The sequence below is a fragment of the Varroa destructor genome, unplaced genomic scaffold, assembly GCF_002443255.2.
Source record: "Varroa destructor unplaced genomic scaffold, Vdes_3.0 BEIS01000001.1, whole genome shotgun sequence".
Lineage (NCBI taxonomy): Eukaryota > Metazoa > Arthropoda > Arachnida > Mesostigmata > Varroidae > Varroa > Varroa destructor.
The window spans coordinates 76,012,253-76,029,648 of NW_019211454.1; the positions used below are offsets into that span (position 1 = coordinate 76,012,253).

General features: G+C 38.4%; 1 long non-coding RNA gene across 1 annotated transcript; it reads left to right on the forward strand.

Moving 5' to 3' along the window:
- Positions 1–12,232: 12,232 nt before the first annotated feature.
- On the forward strand, positions 12,233–17,022 carry LOC147759108 (uncharacterized). Its single transcript, XR_015328376.1, has 3 exons — positions 12,233–12,386; positions 15,630–15,830; positions 16,080–17,022. It is a non-coding gene; the product is annotated as an uncharacterized LOC147759108 (long non-coding RNA).
- Positions 17,023–17,396: the final 374 nt, after the last annotated feature.

Here is a 17,396-nt window from a genome sequence, read left to right on the forward strand (position 1 = left end):
GCTATACCTAACGCCTAAAATGGCATCTTATACAATCTAGCCAATTGTTATGCAAATTCTATTAAATAGTTATGTGCGCCGAGAACAATAAAGCTTTAAACGATGCACACGAACAGGCACGAAGAATTTAGGCCTCAACGACAGTTCTGTAGCTTTTGTAGAGGCAGCTGATTGCAGGCTTCTAGCAAATCTCTCTACCAACTACTAAAAATCATCTGTTTGAAAACGATCCATAAAGTCGCCGAAATTAACTGAGTTTTGTCTGACTAGCCAGAGTTTCATCTTGATCATTCATCGTGACCTTCATCAAGATAGATCTTATTGGTCACATAGTTTTCCCTGGAAAGAAGAACATTTGTTTTTTCCATAAAGATAATTTATTTGTTTGTAAACCGACGACGGCACTTCATTTTTATTTTTCGGATTTGAAAGTAATGCTGCAGCAGCGTTCAGGAGCGACAATGCGGTTAGCAACAGCGACTACGCCTATAGCGTAAGAAGTGAATTCCGTGCACTCGAGTGTAGTGTAAAAAAAAAACCGTGTTTAAACATAACACACGCAATTTAAAATAATATTTATTCTAACTTCAGGTTATAGGGGACGAACTCAGCCCAATTTTGTCGGAATTTCCTTTGCACAATTTACTCTCCTGGCCAAATCGTTTGTTCTTTTTCTTATTGAAGTAAACAAAGAGAAAGGTCAGTCATGCCATTAATCGAGATCAATTGTTTAACAACATGATTTTGATGGACAGTAGCACTGTTGTAACCACATCGTATGAATAAAATTCTATGTAAATGTACATGCGCGTGGACTAGAATCCTACCTAGATTGCTATCAGGCCGACATGTTATAGGTCAACACTGTGCTGTGCGGTCAAACCTGCAATCAACTTGCGCTGTACGGTGCCATTCAGCCTATCAGACTGTGCTCAGTTGAGCACGAAAGAGGTGTTTATGAGAAACGCGACGTGAATCGATTCTGCCCGCCTGCCGACAGACCTAAGCCTGGCAGCTACAGCGGTAGCTCACACACGCCAGCCGAGCATGAAGAAACTGCTACATGTTCGGGAAGGTGCGAAATAACTACCGTTGTTTTCTGCATAGCTGGTTAAGTGACTCCCAAAATATCATAGAAGGTCGCCTGTAGATTATGCGCCGGCTCGACGTTCTTAATACCGTTGAAATTTTTTACGGGTCGTCTATACATTCGCCACCTGTCAGTAGCTAAGGAACTCATTGTAGAAATACCCGCATAATCACTGAAAAAAATAAGCGGCCTGTGGGAACCCATGCAAGGAGTTCGTATTTGTTGTCCGAATCGACCCGGCTTCCGATGTTACACCGCGTCACAAAGTTATTGTACTACAATGACGTCTCCGACGAAAGTCGTTCTAAGATGCATCCGAGTAGGTCGCGATTGATTTCCGAATCGCATAATTCGTACAACCGTAGGAAGACGGCTGATACATAACTTGCTGCGGTGAGATATACAAGACAAAAAACCGAACGCCCGTCAATACTACGATTCCATATAATGTCTCACGCCAGCTTATTTCACCATATCTTCTACGCAAGGCAATTATTTCAGCAGTATTCACTACACATGGCTGCAAGGATTAAACCTCTTTTATATCCGGACCACCAGTATACTCATCAGGCTACTACGTATCGGGGCATCTCTCACGCAGTAGGCAGTGCCGATGACTTATACAACGTCGAGGAGCGCTACGTCTTTCTACCATGTTTTAAAGCAAGCCTCCGATAGATGGCTGAGCTACGCCAGGACGCCACAGTATAAAATCGCAGCTACGGTAACTCGTCGACCTTCTTCACCTTTGACTTGCAATACGCAGCGTCCCAAAATTTTTGACTAAGGGCCAGTGTGAGGATCACTCTAACCCAACTGAAAGTTCTTTAACTGAAAAAGAAATGCAGACGACGCCACATGAGAGTTTGTTATCGCGTACCTGATAACTAAAAATTACCAGAAGGAACGGCTTCCGGGTGTTCACATACTCCTTTGAATGTACAAGCATACGAAGCCCCAGCCAACGAAGGACACGTTAGTTCAAGCTAAAATATTCAACGTAGAATGTTAATGATTAGACACATCACACACTGGCGGCTCCACACAGCGATATCGCCGTGCACTCAAAACGGCTTCTACACGAAAAGATCCTCTAGGCCCTACATTAATCACACACTTTACGCCAACACCGCCTATTCAATAAGTAAGCATACTCATCAGAAATAGGCGGTATTGTGAGGTACAATGAGAGCGACTACGAAAGGATTTACTGCTGTTCCGAAGTACATACAACGGCTACCCTCTAGGAAATTTCGAGTGCCGAAGAAATGTTCCTCAGTTAGCTCCATTGAGCATACCATTGGCTCTATGACCAAAAGAAACGACAAAATCAGCTTTAAAGTGAACGACATCGAGCAATGTAGTAGGCAATACATTGGCCCCTGCCACGCGGTCACCCAGATCCTCAGGTCTTTCGTTCAATGCCGCCGCCCATCTACTAAACGTCTACAACTACATTTAACCAAGGAGTAACAGGTGTTCTTTATAAAATACTTTGACGACGAAAGCTCCCAACACGCACAAGACCTTCTATTGAATGGAGGAATCATGAATCTATTAGACCCGCAGACCCAGCCGCTTGCCTGGCATGCCGTGCCATGATCTTTCTTATCGACCCGTTCGTTACAGTATGACGCCTGCAAAGCGACTTGAGCGATTACAATAAAGTATTAGTCGGCTTATCACATGTAGTTCTAGTATTTGGAGAAACATATAGGTAACGGGGAGATCCTACACGTACTCCAATACGATCTCACAGAGCAATCCAAATTCATCTTCAAGCCCGAACGCCCTTCTAATGAACAGTAGAAATTCATTCACAATGAGGTCCGCAAGTGTTTTGCGCTAGTCTAGGCAAAATAATCTTTGTTGATGCACCTGGTGGTACCAAGAAACTCTTTTAAGGCGCTGAATCACCGTACGAGTACGGCCAGGCGCCTTTTGTTGCGTCATTCAGGATCGCGACAATATTAATGCCGCCATACATCCGATTTAAGATTCTGATTGGGGTTTACGGGGACTGCGCGAATTTGAAAACCATAGACCAGGACGGCGCTTATCGTTTTGGATGAACAACACATGATTAATTACCGCTTTCCTTCAAGGGATCTTCAATAAATGATTATGAGAAGATTACAGAAACTGAGGTCTGCTATATTTTAGCGGGATATACGTTGAAAAAAAGTGTGTTTTTAACACCAATCAAAAGCTCACGCCAAGCTGAATCAGAAACTGCACATATTCTTTTTTCGGATACTTCGGCATCCAAATCTATTAAGGAGGTTTCTCTCGCCCGCCCAGGAATCGGTGAAAATGTGTTTCGAACTACTTTTAAATGCAAAGAATTACTCTGTGGAAGCCAATTCTTTCCACCAGCCAATAGGTTTCGAGAAGCTGAATAAAATGCGTCTTTCCATTGCTAAAATTGATACTTTGGCGTGAGGACTGTCAAAAGCTGAATGTGGTAGCCTTCTCGCCTAAGTGACACTAGGATTAAGATTTTTTTTTAGTGGAAGTCTATGTAAATGGATATTTCTTGCTACCAGTATTTCCGCTTTCGGTGAGCTGAAGTCGAAATGCAACGTATCTTCGTATAGCTGATTTTCCGTCCTGTCGAAAATGCCTTTTAAAGGGTGCAAAGTTAACATGGTGTTTTTGCAAAGATAAATTTATTGGCGCCGATCGATGGAGCTCAACGAGTTGAACAAAAATGCAATACCTATACTTACAATTAATTAAATAAATTAAACCCTATTGGTCGTATTACTTTCTTCATGTAATAATGATGAAAGGCAGTGAAAATGAATTTTGACCTGCTTTCAAGTGATCTCAGATGTTTAATATTAAAGGCCAAAAAATGTTTCAGTTTTGGTGACGTGTCAATCAAGATGTCAAGCAAAATACGTAAAATCTTCACGATAAATTAATTATATCTTCAAATAGTAGCATATTTATCCAATTATTATTAAACAAAAATTAAAAAGCCCAAATCTGTGTGATGTCCCAGGAATAGGGTTAATGATTTAGCAACTTTGTCAATTATAACGTTTATTAAGACTTGGTATAGTGCAAACTCGGTTCATTCGTCTTTCAGAAGTTCAGCCAACACTAAAAAGCTCCGTATTATGTTGTAGAAATGTACCGAAAGCCAACATATTACAAGCTAGACAAATCAAAGGTTCGAGGGGCTCCTGGCGAACATAGTAAAACAGGTTAACGAAGTAACTACAAAATGGTCATAAGTTCTGTAGACAGCGTAGTTGCATCGGGATCACTACTGATGTGCACTCCACCTGTAGTCCTCGTTAGCCTAAGTAAACGAGTCAGATGAGTTGGGAGCAAAGGCCGCGAATCTGTCTAGTAACGTGTTATGTTCCGATGACTCACTTTTATGGCTTGAACAATAGTTAAAGACGACACCTAAAAGTAAGAAAAAAGGTTTATTAATCCTTAACGCGTTGCAGTTGAAAATGTAAGCCTTACACCAGTTTGGGGTGACAGTGTTTCATTGAGATATATCCTAAATACAACGGCACAGAATACTGCGCACAATATGTAGACTGAAATAAATTAAGTTAAGGGTATTTATCAAGGTATCTCACAGATTTTAATATATATATACTATTATAATATTATATTACTTGCTTAAATTTGAACCTGCTTTGGATGGGTCTTTGTCATAGAAGGAATACGCCCAGTCGTTATCCTCACACTTAAAGAAAGCCAGGCTTTTCTAGACCAAAACGCCGAGCTTCGCATAATAAATAAAAGTGCATAGCTTTTTATAATTGAGCAAAGATGAGCTGCACAATTGTTTGTGCTGGACGAAACCCCAGCATTAAGAACGTTCTTTTTTGCTTCATGTCGATAGTTTTTGTTATTGTCGATTCTTATGTGGTTTTTAAAAAATCCCTGCTTGAAGCTTGCGAAAAAATCGCTTGAAGCGAATGGGAAGAGCTTTTCAAGAGTTCTGAATTAGAAGCTTCAAAAGTTCATCCAAATGATTTAAAAAGTCATTTTTGATACACCCAGATTTTTGATGCAAAAATTAATGTTTCTTCTAGAAAGGAGAATATCGATTATAGACAGCCTCGTCCAGATAAGTTCTAGTAGTTAATTTTTTGCACTTTTTGTGCCTTTTGTGTGGACGTTTTGAATTTTGTTGGGCTCTTGTATTGTTGAAAGATTTGGCCTGAAATTTAATGTCGTCAAAATTTTTTATGTGCATCGTATCTTTTTATACGTAGCGCACGGTTATTATTAAACAGTTATTTGTAGATTAAAGAAGGAATATTTTGAAAATTACTGGTGATTGATTTAGTTCGGAATCGAAGCTGTAATCGCGATAAATAGTGCTTACATTAAACAAACATGACAGCTAAAAAGATATTTATCGCATATGTTTTTCGTTCGATACAGCCTTAAAAACAACTCATCAAAAGTCCAGATTTAGATAACCCATCCCGAGTGTATGATAGATTGGAACATTTTTTTCAACGTTTTACTCGGATAACACCAAATGAATCTATTGTTATGCATCAGACGTTGCTTTTTACAACCATCTATCAATCAATTTATTTATTCCATCTCACAAAAATTTTCTGACAAAAATACGGCGTTGAAGTGGCCAAGTTTTAGGACCTTTTTTATCATGCAATATTTGACTATAATGGACCGACCTACTTTCTTACGCAGTTTCTCACAGGACGCAACTTTTTCAAAATTACTTACAAGCTAACGAAAAAGCTTTCCTCACCTATGGTCTGGTATGACCCGGAGGCGAAAAAAGTGACGCCCAACATACGATTGTTTTGTGTGTTACACTCGGCAATATTCGTCAAGCTTTTTTCTCATAACTCTTTGGGTGTTATCTAAAGAGTCTTTACAGAAAACATAGAGGCATTCGTAAACTTCCCACACAAAATTAAAAAATCTATTGACAAGAGAACACTAGTCCTCTAGACGGTCTGTAATACTTACAAACAAAGATCTGGGCTGTCAGGATAAAGAAACTAACGGGTTCTGACTCTATTTGGCAGTGATCGAAAACATCAGTAACCCATGGAAGCAAAGTCTGGAGAATATGGGGGGTATACGGAAACTCCCGATTAAACCCTTGTAGGGCGGGTCTCATAATCCTTGCCATGTGCGGTTAGACACTGCCGTGAAAAAAGGATTGCTCCCTCTTTCAGTTTCCTTCTGTTGGATGGCCTCATTCGCTCAATGTAACCAAATACCAAACCAAACTAATATAGAAATTCGTGTTAAGCGTTTTATTCTTTTTAAGAAATCTTTTAATATACGAAATCTTAGTTTCACCAAAGGTAAGTCATCGCCTACTTAGTAGAGAAATCCACCTTAACTTAACCTTAACTCCGGACTTGAGCGTATCTTTTAAAATTATTCGCTACAACTCTGTATTGAAACCTGTTCTTGTAGTTGCGTATTGCTTGTATCGGCTTGCGGCAGCGAAGAAGCTCGCGATCGAGCAAATTTGCAGAAGTGACCGAGTAAAGGAGACCGCCCACCTGTCCAAGGACCAGATCCGAAATAAATAAGCCATTATTCAGATCGCTGCAGGAGGCAGCCGTTAGTGCCGCGGTTCACTAGTACAAAAGACAGAAGAATGTATACACCTATATTTCAACATGAGATATACGCACCACGCATTGGCATAGTATTGCTCGGACGTGATTCACAGCGCGGACGTGTCGAGAGACTTCAAAGTGAGAACCTGGCATATCGCTATATGAAGGTGGCATTGTAAAATCGCTAAAAATAGGTTTCTGTCTAATATTGTTCAAGGGAGAGACTGTTTAATGTTGATGGAGATTGCAAAGCGATCTTGCTGAGCGGGTGGAGTTCTAAGAAAAACGCGCCCTATATCTTATATATATAAATCTCTCAAGTGATGAACACCGAACTAATGTTCGACTGTTTAACTGACTGCGCGAGATATATATATATATATATATATATATATATATATATATATAAATTATAAACCTAAAAGACAAATATATAATTAGCCATTTAACATTTTAAATTCATGCACAATTTAAAATACTTTGGTTCCATTATTATTGAACTAATAAGCACATACGTACTGTGCTGGTACTCAAACCTAACGTAATGACATTTAGATGGTTCCGTATCTACTATGGCGATGAGAAAGCTCCTCCATATTTTCGCTCGACAACTGTCTGAAGACAGTTCCCATTGAACGCAATGCTTTATGTGAATCGCGCGTTTGGGATCTTCTGATTTGAGTTAACCGAAGTTGCGAATACGATATGAGTACCAGTTTTTTTTCAGTAAAACATTACGAATATTATACTAATATTAGAAATATCCGACCGTTATTTTTTAGGAAGTGGCTATTAATCTATAGAATTTAGTACTATACAGAGGTTAATTTTTTTTTTTAATCAACGAACTTTGCACAGCGAAATGCGATATTTAACATTGCGCTTATTGAAAGAGGCAGCTTAGTGTTGATGCCTTTTTAATTCTACTACGACAGGTAGCTGAGCACATAGGTGGTTCTCGAACTCGCGGAACTCCAGGATGCGATCTACAACGTAAAGCTCTAAGGGACTCTAGATAACTGTCATACGTAAAAATTACCATATACGTGAAGCCACTCGACCTTAACGTGAATTGAAATCACTCGGCTCCCTGTCGGACGTGCTAGTCGCTTACAAAAAAATAGTACAATTATATCGGAACGTTTTTATATATGCAATGGTACCTTTCTGAAGCTCGTTTCAAGAGCTACCAGAAACGTACATTTATTACATATAATATAAAGAAATATTACTAGCAGTAATAATAATTATTATTATATATACTTTCATCAAACGTCGAATTTTGTCTAGGAGTAAATAGCTGATTTAAAAAATTTAGAACTTATGAAATAAAGCAGAGACAGTTTTAGTATCTCCGGACCGAGAATGTTCGGTCTCCTAAAGCAATATTTAATGGTGGTATAGAATATAAAGTTTAAAACATTTTTATCCCGAAAAAACTCCACTACAATCTAAAGATTGTACTAAGGACACAAAAAGCAAAGGTCGCCTAAGTCAATATTTCTTCAGTCATCACTATTCATATTATAGTTTTGTTTAAATTTGTATATGCTTCAAGACACAGTATCTTTTTATAGTACCATACGAACTTCGTCTTTAAAAACCTTTAAGGTCAATACTGGCCAATCATTAAGGCTGAAACACATATTATAGCGGTTAAATCGTTCAATCATTTATAAGGCTATAGCATTTTATTAACAAATAAATATAAAGTGTTCATGGAAAAAATATTGTACAAAAGATAAAAATAATTCTTGCTTATTCAGCTTGGGAAGGATAAACTATAGACATGTCGCGAAAACTATTCCTTATAACGATTCAATAAGTGTATGGGCGTTCTCATTTTGTTAGATTCTGTACGATTGAAAACAGGCCCTAGGAAAACTCAAATTCTTTTCAAAAAAATTTAATCACTAAGGGCCACCAATTCTTCAATAAGATCGTAGTACGCAAGAAGAGCTCTCCTAATAGTGGGCATAGATTTATACAGTCCGAATGTGGATATTTAATAGAGGGACAATTTTTGTAGGTGGTGGTGAAGGATCCCGAAGGTGGTAATTTTATCCACATTGTTGTTTAATAGTGAATTGAAACATTAGCTATACCCATAATAGAAGAGGTCTTTTCAGGCCTATGACGTAGTAGCTCGTATGACGTAATCCGTAGAGCACAAGGTCATTCGTATAAAGCACAATGTCATTTCTTGATAAAGCGAGAGAAGTCGAAAATAATACGGGCAAGTAAAAAGGGCTAAGATTATCTTATAAGCTTCCTCGTCCGTTTTAGGTAGCCACTCGCGTTCCCGTGAATCACAGTCATTTTGAATGCTTCCAATATTGATTTTTGGCGCTTCCAAAAAGCCTAGTTTACATTTAGCAAGTGTCAGCGTACGCAGTGGTGTAAAATGCACAGTTTTAGATTTTGTCTAAGTAGACTGCACAATTACCCGCCATCGATCCCTCCTTTTAAAAACAGTATCGCTTCCCTGAAAGTAAATTTTCCCAAAGCTGAATTTCAGTTGTGCTTTTTACAACATGCGTTGACATCGTGCCGCCATGATAGCTACAAAAAAATAACAGCACTGTCCGTTTTCCCTTTGGCCGTTACGTTAAGCAGGATTTGTTTGTAAAAAAAAAAAACGATAAACACATGGTATTGAAGAACGTGCAGTGCGACCAGAAAAAGTATGGGAGAACCTAATCGCGACGAGTCCTAACCGACGCGATAGTATGGTTTTTGATCAATATAAGGTCATATGGTGAAGTAACCAGCTGCGAATGAAAATATAGTAAATGACTAATTGGACATAGAACTGATTTTATTCACCGTATTATTAAGATACGTCGCAAGGATTAGGACGGTTGTATTATTTTTAATTTTAATATAAATAAATAGGACATCATACGTAATATTCTCTTGACGGGTCAATTTTCACTAATTGTTTCAAATTTGAACGATAAGAACTTCGCCAGTCTAAATGCTAAAAATTTCGAATGATGGCTAGATTATCAGTCATGTACCGAACTCACTGAATTTGGCGTATCTGTGAGTTTACTTCAGAACAAACTGCGTATTGATATATTTCTGCTACGGCACAACACGAATCAGAACGTACGGCGTGTCTCATCAATATTACACGACTATTCTACCAACTCAGAAGTAGTTCAGAATGTTTGATATTTGTACTAATGAAATAGTTACGAAAACCCAAAATGTGTAGGCTTTTTGTTAAGCTGAGGACACTCAACAAAAACCGCCGTGGAAAGTCATTTTTCGCGCCAAAGCAGCCGCTATAGGGTCGGCTGCGGCAAAAAATCCTTCCCACTGCTCATAAAGGCTAACATTCAAACGCTACTTCAAGTTACGCGTAATCAAAGTTAGTATCTTCTGATATATTCTATGAAGAAAATAAAAGATCAGAGGATGTTAACGTGCTAATTAAATGAGCACATTACCTATACCCCTCCGGCACATACAAAGCGAACTTAGTTAAGCATAGTTCAGAATAACTTTTAAAGCCTGTAGCCATTTAGCATCCAGTGTGATTAGAGTTCGGATGTCAAATGATACCAGTTCGATACGGCCCATGATATCTAAGAGATATGATTTCGAAACCATCTAATGAGAAAGGCGGTCAACACTTTTTTAACAACCTAACATAGTGCTTCCTTTGTTGAGGTTCTGTTAACACCTACAAGTCGTTTTTGGGTAGGATTCTCGAACGTAAGTCATTTTGTGAGAGCATTTTTGTACTTCCGTCGGGGGAGGGGGGAGGCGGGTGATTTTCTGTGCTTCGTATCAAACAGGCTCCTCGAAGGGTTTATCTGTTAAATTTGACTGCGGGTTATTGGGTCGATTTTTAGGGCCACTGCTAAACAGAACCTTAAACGTTGCTAAGTTCTTTTTGGATTTGTATGAAGGAACGTAATAACCTGTCAAAGGCAAGGCAGAATTTTTGAGCAAGCTTTTTGGAGACATTGTAAACACTTATGATTTAATTTATGAAGTACGTTTTAATAAAGGAAATGTTTAAATGGCTGTTGGGTTTGTATAGTTTGATGGATGCTTTTCGTCGCTTACGTGTCCACAAGACGCGGCTGTATCGTTGAGAAGAAGAAGAAGAAGAAAGCTAGGGTAAACAAAGAGCGCTTTCTCTTTATTCACCTTAGCTTTTGCCCTAGGCAATTAAAAACTTCTACGAGTGAATTTGATTTATGCCATTTACGCAGTATTTCGTTGTCGAAGGCCAGCGAGGTAAATCTGCTCAAGTAATAAACGTAACCGTCTTTGGACGAAGATGGTAGTGCATAGGTACCTATCTACACGGTAAGCTATAGGAAAAAAGAAAGGCGGAACAGCGGGCTGCATCAGAGCCGCTTGACAGAATAAAGAATCACTGAGCTACCAAGAAAACAAATGCTAAACAGAACGAAATCGTGATGTATTGTTAGAAAAAAGATTCTCACTTGATGGTGCACGAAAAATCAATTTAGCTAAAACTCGTTGATTAGCCTTGTAAATTGTTATCGCTGGCTAAATTGCTCATTTCGTAGGGGTAAAATGTGAGATACAGAAACATCTAGGCCTTTTTTGCCTCAGGGAACCTGAAATGAACACACAAATAATCATATTTTTTAGTTGTCCTTGCCTCAGGTATATTCTTAATTGAGCTAGCTCGAGCCACTTTTTAAAAATGACTTAATATTTTCACTCTAATGGGCAGACACTGAAACGATTCGATATGGTAGAATTATAAAAGGAACCATTGTTGAAGTCTTAAAGGAAGTTTATAAGGATCAGTAAAATTATGAGAATACTCTAGATAAACGCACTTGCTGCATCTGGCTTAACCTTTATCGGACGCATCTTTTAAGTTTTCCTAGTTTAGTTTAATAAACAAGGTAATTATTGTTATTATATGTCCGATTCACTGTCAACAAATGTCCCTCAATATAATAATCAACTGCCAGCAGGCTAACGGTATACATCGATGTTCCTTATTAAGCGTCAACGGTAGAAACTGTTCGCCATCTAGCGGGGGGCCCCTACCTCTATGAGTCAAATCTCAGTTTCATCGAATAATGAATGTGGCCCTTTGGTAATACCCGATTATCGGCGGTGAGAAGTGTATTTGTCTTTGCTTCTATACAACCATTAGGTCAAATGAGCATCCTAATAACGCAAGCAATTTCGCGGTAACGTATTATTTCGTTAGTCATATTTACGCATATTGGACTGAAGAGCTACAGAATTATACAGGTACAGAATTATTTTCTTACGGTTTCTTTTGCTAGGGAGAAAATTTCGTTTCGATAAAGATAGCATTACTAGGTCGGATTTGAAATAATCGCAATTAAAGGATGCTTTTGTTGTACTTGTTTTACGTAACTGATTTCATTACCATAACTATCGAATCGTCGGCGCCTGTCCAGACAGTTGACTCTCACGACGGTGTTGTGATTCAATGGGCGCCAATCGTTACGTCTATTACGAAGAGTCGCTATAATTCCAGATCCAATGATGTCTCCCTTTCCTCTATCTGCGATCCGTCAAACAATACTATTATGATTATCAAGATCGTTCGCCGTACAAACGGTGTCACTATTTTTTTCTCTAGCTAGAAGTTAGTAACCGGATTCTAACGTGTGTGTTACAATATTTCGATTCCTGATTGTTGGATAAGAAAAACTGCTACCAGCCTTCACGGGGTTTGTACAACTTTTTTTTTTTCCTAAAAAAATGATACTCGTTGAGCAAACGCACACCATTCTCATTTCTAATCGTATCGTTCTACCAGCATATTATTGCCAACTTAATTACCATATTATTGACCATAAAACGTTTGGCAATTCACTGTACCATAGTAGTTCAGCTAGTAAACATAAGTTGTTTTTTATTTGCGATAATAATTTTACTTGGACGTAACACTAGTCTAGCACGTATACACGAGTGCTCCGTGTCACCTGGGCTTTACCACCTTTTCGATTGATACTGGTGAGCCCGTGAAGCTGCTTCTTCAACACCCTTGCAGCAGATGGCAAATATGTGGAGACTGCTAAATTGTTGTACTTATGCGCAAAATGCTTTTTATCGATTCCTGAGTACTATACAACAAGGCTTTCGTGTTTTCTAGTGGTTAGTAATAATGCGACACGGCACAACAGGTCCGCATGGTTAGTTAGCAATACTCAACGTAGCTCATATTAATAGCCCTATGGTTTATAGCCGTGACGATAATGTTGATTAAGTGAAACTGGGGGGGATCCGTGTTCTGCTTAAACAAGAAGTGAACGTAATTCAAACGGATGCCCTTAGGGGACGATTACGTCACGATGAATCTATAAGCTCTTCTGTATTTTCTGCTGTGTCACTACAGCTGAATGTACTGACGATCTTCTATGTCGTACTAAAATCTCGGTGATATGGTGGATCTGTTGTGCAACATTAGTGCCCCGATAATCATAATCTGTGATTTCAAGTTCTCTCGAAATATCTGAAACATTGCTGAACCCTCTGATTTTACTATTAAGAAAGCACTATTTGTCAACTGTTGTTGCCACGACAGGTTGCTTCAGTTAATCACGAGCGTCACAGCTGTATCCTGGTACATTCTAATATTGACGTCTGGTCTAAATTCTATTGACAATTTCTTACCTATCAGTTGACATAGATGATAAGACCATGTTGTTTCACGTATCGTAAGAAAGCACCACCTGAATTGAATAAAATGGTTTGCGAATTTACCACAGCCCATATAAATGATATGTACTTGAATACTATCTATTGTTTATAAACGAATTTACGCTCGAAATGGACCGTGACTCGTCCAATCGAAGTATTTCTTAACGCATCTGAAGAATCTTTTTCCAATATCCTATCCCGCAAAACCAACCTGGTAATATTCAGACTTGGGATTTTGACGCAGTCAAAGTTTGTTTTGGGTGTTTCTCGTTCATTCTTGTGAGACGTCGGCTTTCTTTGAAAAGACACGAATCGTTCCTATATCTGTTATCGTCGTTCTATATTACACACCAGCACTGACGAAACGAATTCTGTGGTTTTTTCTCGCAAGTATGATTCCCGAATGTTGTATGAGTATGAGCAGTTGCAATCTCTGGACACACCGATTGCTATCTCTAAATTTGATTTATTCAGGCTACTGTTTCTATTGGACGAGCGAATTTTACGATATTTTAAAAAGAATTTACAACAACAAAAAACGCTTGTGAAGCAAGCTACTGCCCTGTTTTGTAGTGCTCAATGAAAATTTGCTCATCGCTTTACTTACGTTCGTTGCGAATAGCCTAAAGTTAAATCATGTACAAAAGCAGTTTGATTAAAACACTGCCTCTGGACCTCGGGACCTTATTTTGGAAACTGATAGATTTGGGTATATACCCGTCAACTTTATTATGGCCTTTACAGTTGCGAGATCGTTTCGCGTTAGAGTCGGAAATCGCTGAAGTCCCCCACTAACGGTCTCCTCTGACATACCTCAAAGAAGTTCACCTGATATGGATGAATATATCCTACCTGAAATCAAATATTTAAAATATAGCGATAATTTATTGTTGTGAGGATTTCAAGGGTGCAAAGTGCAATGAATGACGCGGTACGGAAAACGCAGCTTTTTAACTAAAGGTAATTCGTATTTAAAAAGCGGAGCGCTCAATCTAGACTACAGATACAGTTCCCTGCCGCGTCTACTACTTAGAACTTTAATATATTAAAGTGTGTGTGTGTGTGTGTGTGTGCGCTATTGGAATGTGGTCAACATATACCTCAACTTGTCAAACAATAATCTTATTACATACACAGCACTTGTAAATTCAGTACTTACGTGTTTTCCAGTAACAACCGGAGACACAAAGCTAAGGGTGTGCAAAAGCCATTGTTAAAACTATTGGGTTTGACATGTTCATTAACTCATCTGCTTCCCATATCATTCTTATACAAGAAGCAAAAATTTAGACCCTTCCCCGAATGTATAAAGCGGGTTTCCAGAAGCAATAATCTTATTACCAAATATACCAAAGTTCTTAAAACCGTTGCGCGAAATAAACTCGCTATGCGTTAAGGATATGTAGGTGCGTTACATGACGCTTGTTTTATGTGTCACATAACCCTCATTGTATAAATCAAAATGCTAATTTAATATGTAGGGGTAAAATAACCTTCGTGAAACATTTACATAACACTACTGGAAATGCTAAAGAGAGTTGCTCTCTCCTGACGGTATTTTAGTTTATAATTTCCATGTAACAAATATGCACATTTAATTGAAAAAATAGCTTACCTTTCAATTTGATGATCTTATATATATAACTACCCTTTACCGAATTGCCACTAATGTATTTTCCTAACAGTTTTCATTTAAATATATTTTTATATATACATCACCAACAGTATTATGTGGTAAGTATTATGTGTACCCATATTTCGTATTGGGTACACATATGAATAAGTCACAACTTCAATGATATCGATAATTTTTTATATATACTTTATTTATTGTTTTTTTTTAACAACGATTAACTAACTGTGTGACTGAACAAACAATCTAGAAATGTAAGGATTGTATTTTAGAGCTAACGTTGTTAATGCATGTCAGGCTTGATACCGAGTGCTCCTAACAAGAATATATACGTTGTGCGACAGGATGCGACACAAGAAGTTTTTTTTTTTTGCTTCAGAGGGTAAAGATTTGTTTTATAATGGTAAAATCAGAAAGGAATATGATTAATAAGTGCAACCGTATGTCATCTTGGCTAACCAGGGACAGAAGGTTCTGCCAATTTCAGAAAAATTAAATCGTACTAAACCTTAGTGCATTAACTGTCAACCTAGTTAAAATGCTTGTTGAACTTAACAATTTATTGGTGCATTCACAGATTTCACTTCTACTAATGAAGTTGATTTTTGTCAATTCTGAACTCTCTTTTTCCAAGTAGAAAAGTGCCTCTTTCCTATACAAAACGGAAAATAAGCTGGTAAATGCGTGGAGGTTTTAGGCCACAAAATCGATGAGCGAGAACGAGAAGATCTCTGCAATTGTTTTTTCCCGGGTTTGGAACGTTTCTTTTTAGGATAAGTAATTATTTTTCTCATACCGAGCATCTGGACCACAAATCACTAACCCGCAGTACTAAAATGTAAGTAAACTAACAAACAAACACAGGAGGTCGATCTGTTCCCCTCCTTGTGTACACATCGCACTCTTTAAAGCCTGCGCATTTCACTATTATGATGCCGTTTTGCGGTCATATTTTGTACCACATATTTGCTTGTGCTCTTTTTGTCTACTTGAAAATGAGATACTGTCTTTATATAAATATCACATGTAATGACATGTCATATAGGGCATACGGTTTACGCATATAATATGTTTGCCTTATTAATAGGGTACAGCGATTTCGAAATTTCATAACGAAGGATACCTCAACGCGGTTCACTAAAATGCATCCTAGAGCTATATTGGCCCACCTCGCAGATGTGCCCGTTTCTACAAAAGTTCTTCATCTTGTACCTTTTTTAACAATGGTTTATGTCTACACGCATCTTCGGTCCGAACGTAAGTAAATTTCTTATTTTCCTATAGGGTAGAGATCCACAAATTCAGCGGAAGATTTTGGTTTTGCCATTTTCGCCAACAGCTAATTACTAAATGTAATAACCTTATCGAACGTGATTAAAATCATCGTCTAATAAAATGCTAGTTGCCCCCAAATAATTCCCACAGAATTCGATGTAGCTGGCTTTCTCACTCATTAAAGCGATTCTCAGCTTCAGTTTTAGAAATGAGCCTCATTTTTTGTTTGCACTTATCCGACCAGCTTAAACATTTCTCTTTCTAGACATTTGTTAGCTTTAACAAGCCGCACAGGGCTAAACGTACCGAATTTAAACGTTAAAGCAGGGCACGATGATACAAAATGCCACGCCATGGATAGCAATGTGTAAGCCCATACTCCATCGTAGTCTTCACCGTGGTCTTCACCTACGGCTTGTGCTTCCAGAACTTAGATTTACTTCAGCGAACCGCACTGCTCAATTTTCTCATAATTTATTGGTAGTAATTAGTACCAGTAAAATGAATACGTATGCATTTATTACACAGACCCAGATAATTGAAAAAGGCGGCTAGACAAAGCTTGGTTTTTAGCCCAGCTTTCTACGCTTAGTTTAAAGCAATGTTCAGACGATTGTGCCCTTGTCTTTTCGTACTCGTTTCATATTCGTGCACGCACTTCTCGTCACCTATAACATTTTGAAGCAAATCCGGCTCCTTTCGGGGTGCATGATGGTTATCTTGAGACAGTTATTGACGGTTTTGCATTTGCTCGAAATTTAGGTCCTTCGACATATCTGCTGTAGGCCCTTGCACTTCCGAATGGTATTCCAAGATAGTTCCACATGGCTCGCCTTAGATGTCTAACGCTTCTGAAAGTTTCCTGCAAATGTCTCGACAATTCTCCAACATGAGTTTCGTCTAGCCTTTTCTGTTCTCGTCCATACTTTCTGTAAAAAATCATCCCTAACGAACTTTGTCCTCAAAGCCCTCTGTTTAATCTTGAATGATCGGTGTTGCTTGTGCACTTGACGTGGATTCATAGCTATCTATCAAAGCGTCTTTTACAGCATCGGCAGCACCTTTGAGCACGACTTCATTCTTACCATAGAGCACGATGTCCTTTCCCTTGCACCTCCCTTTTCGCACG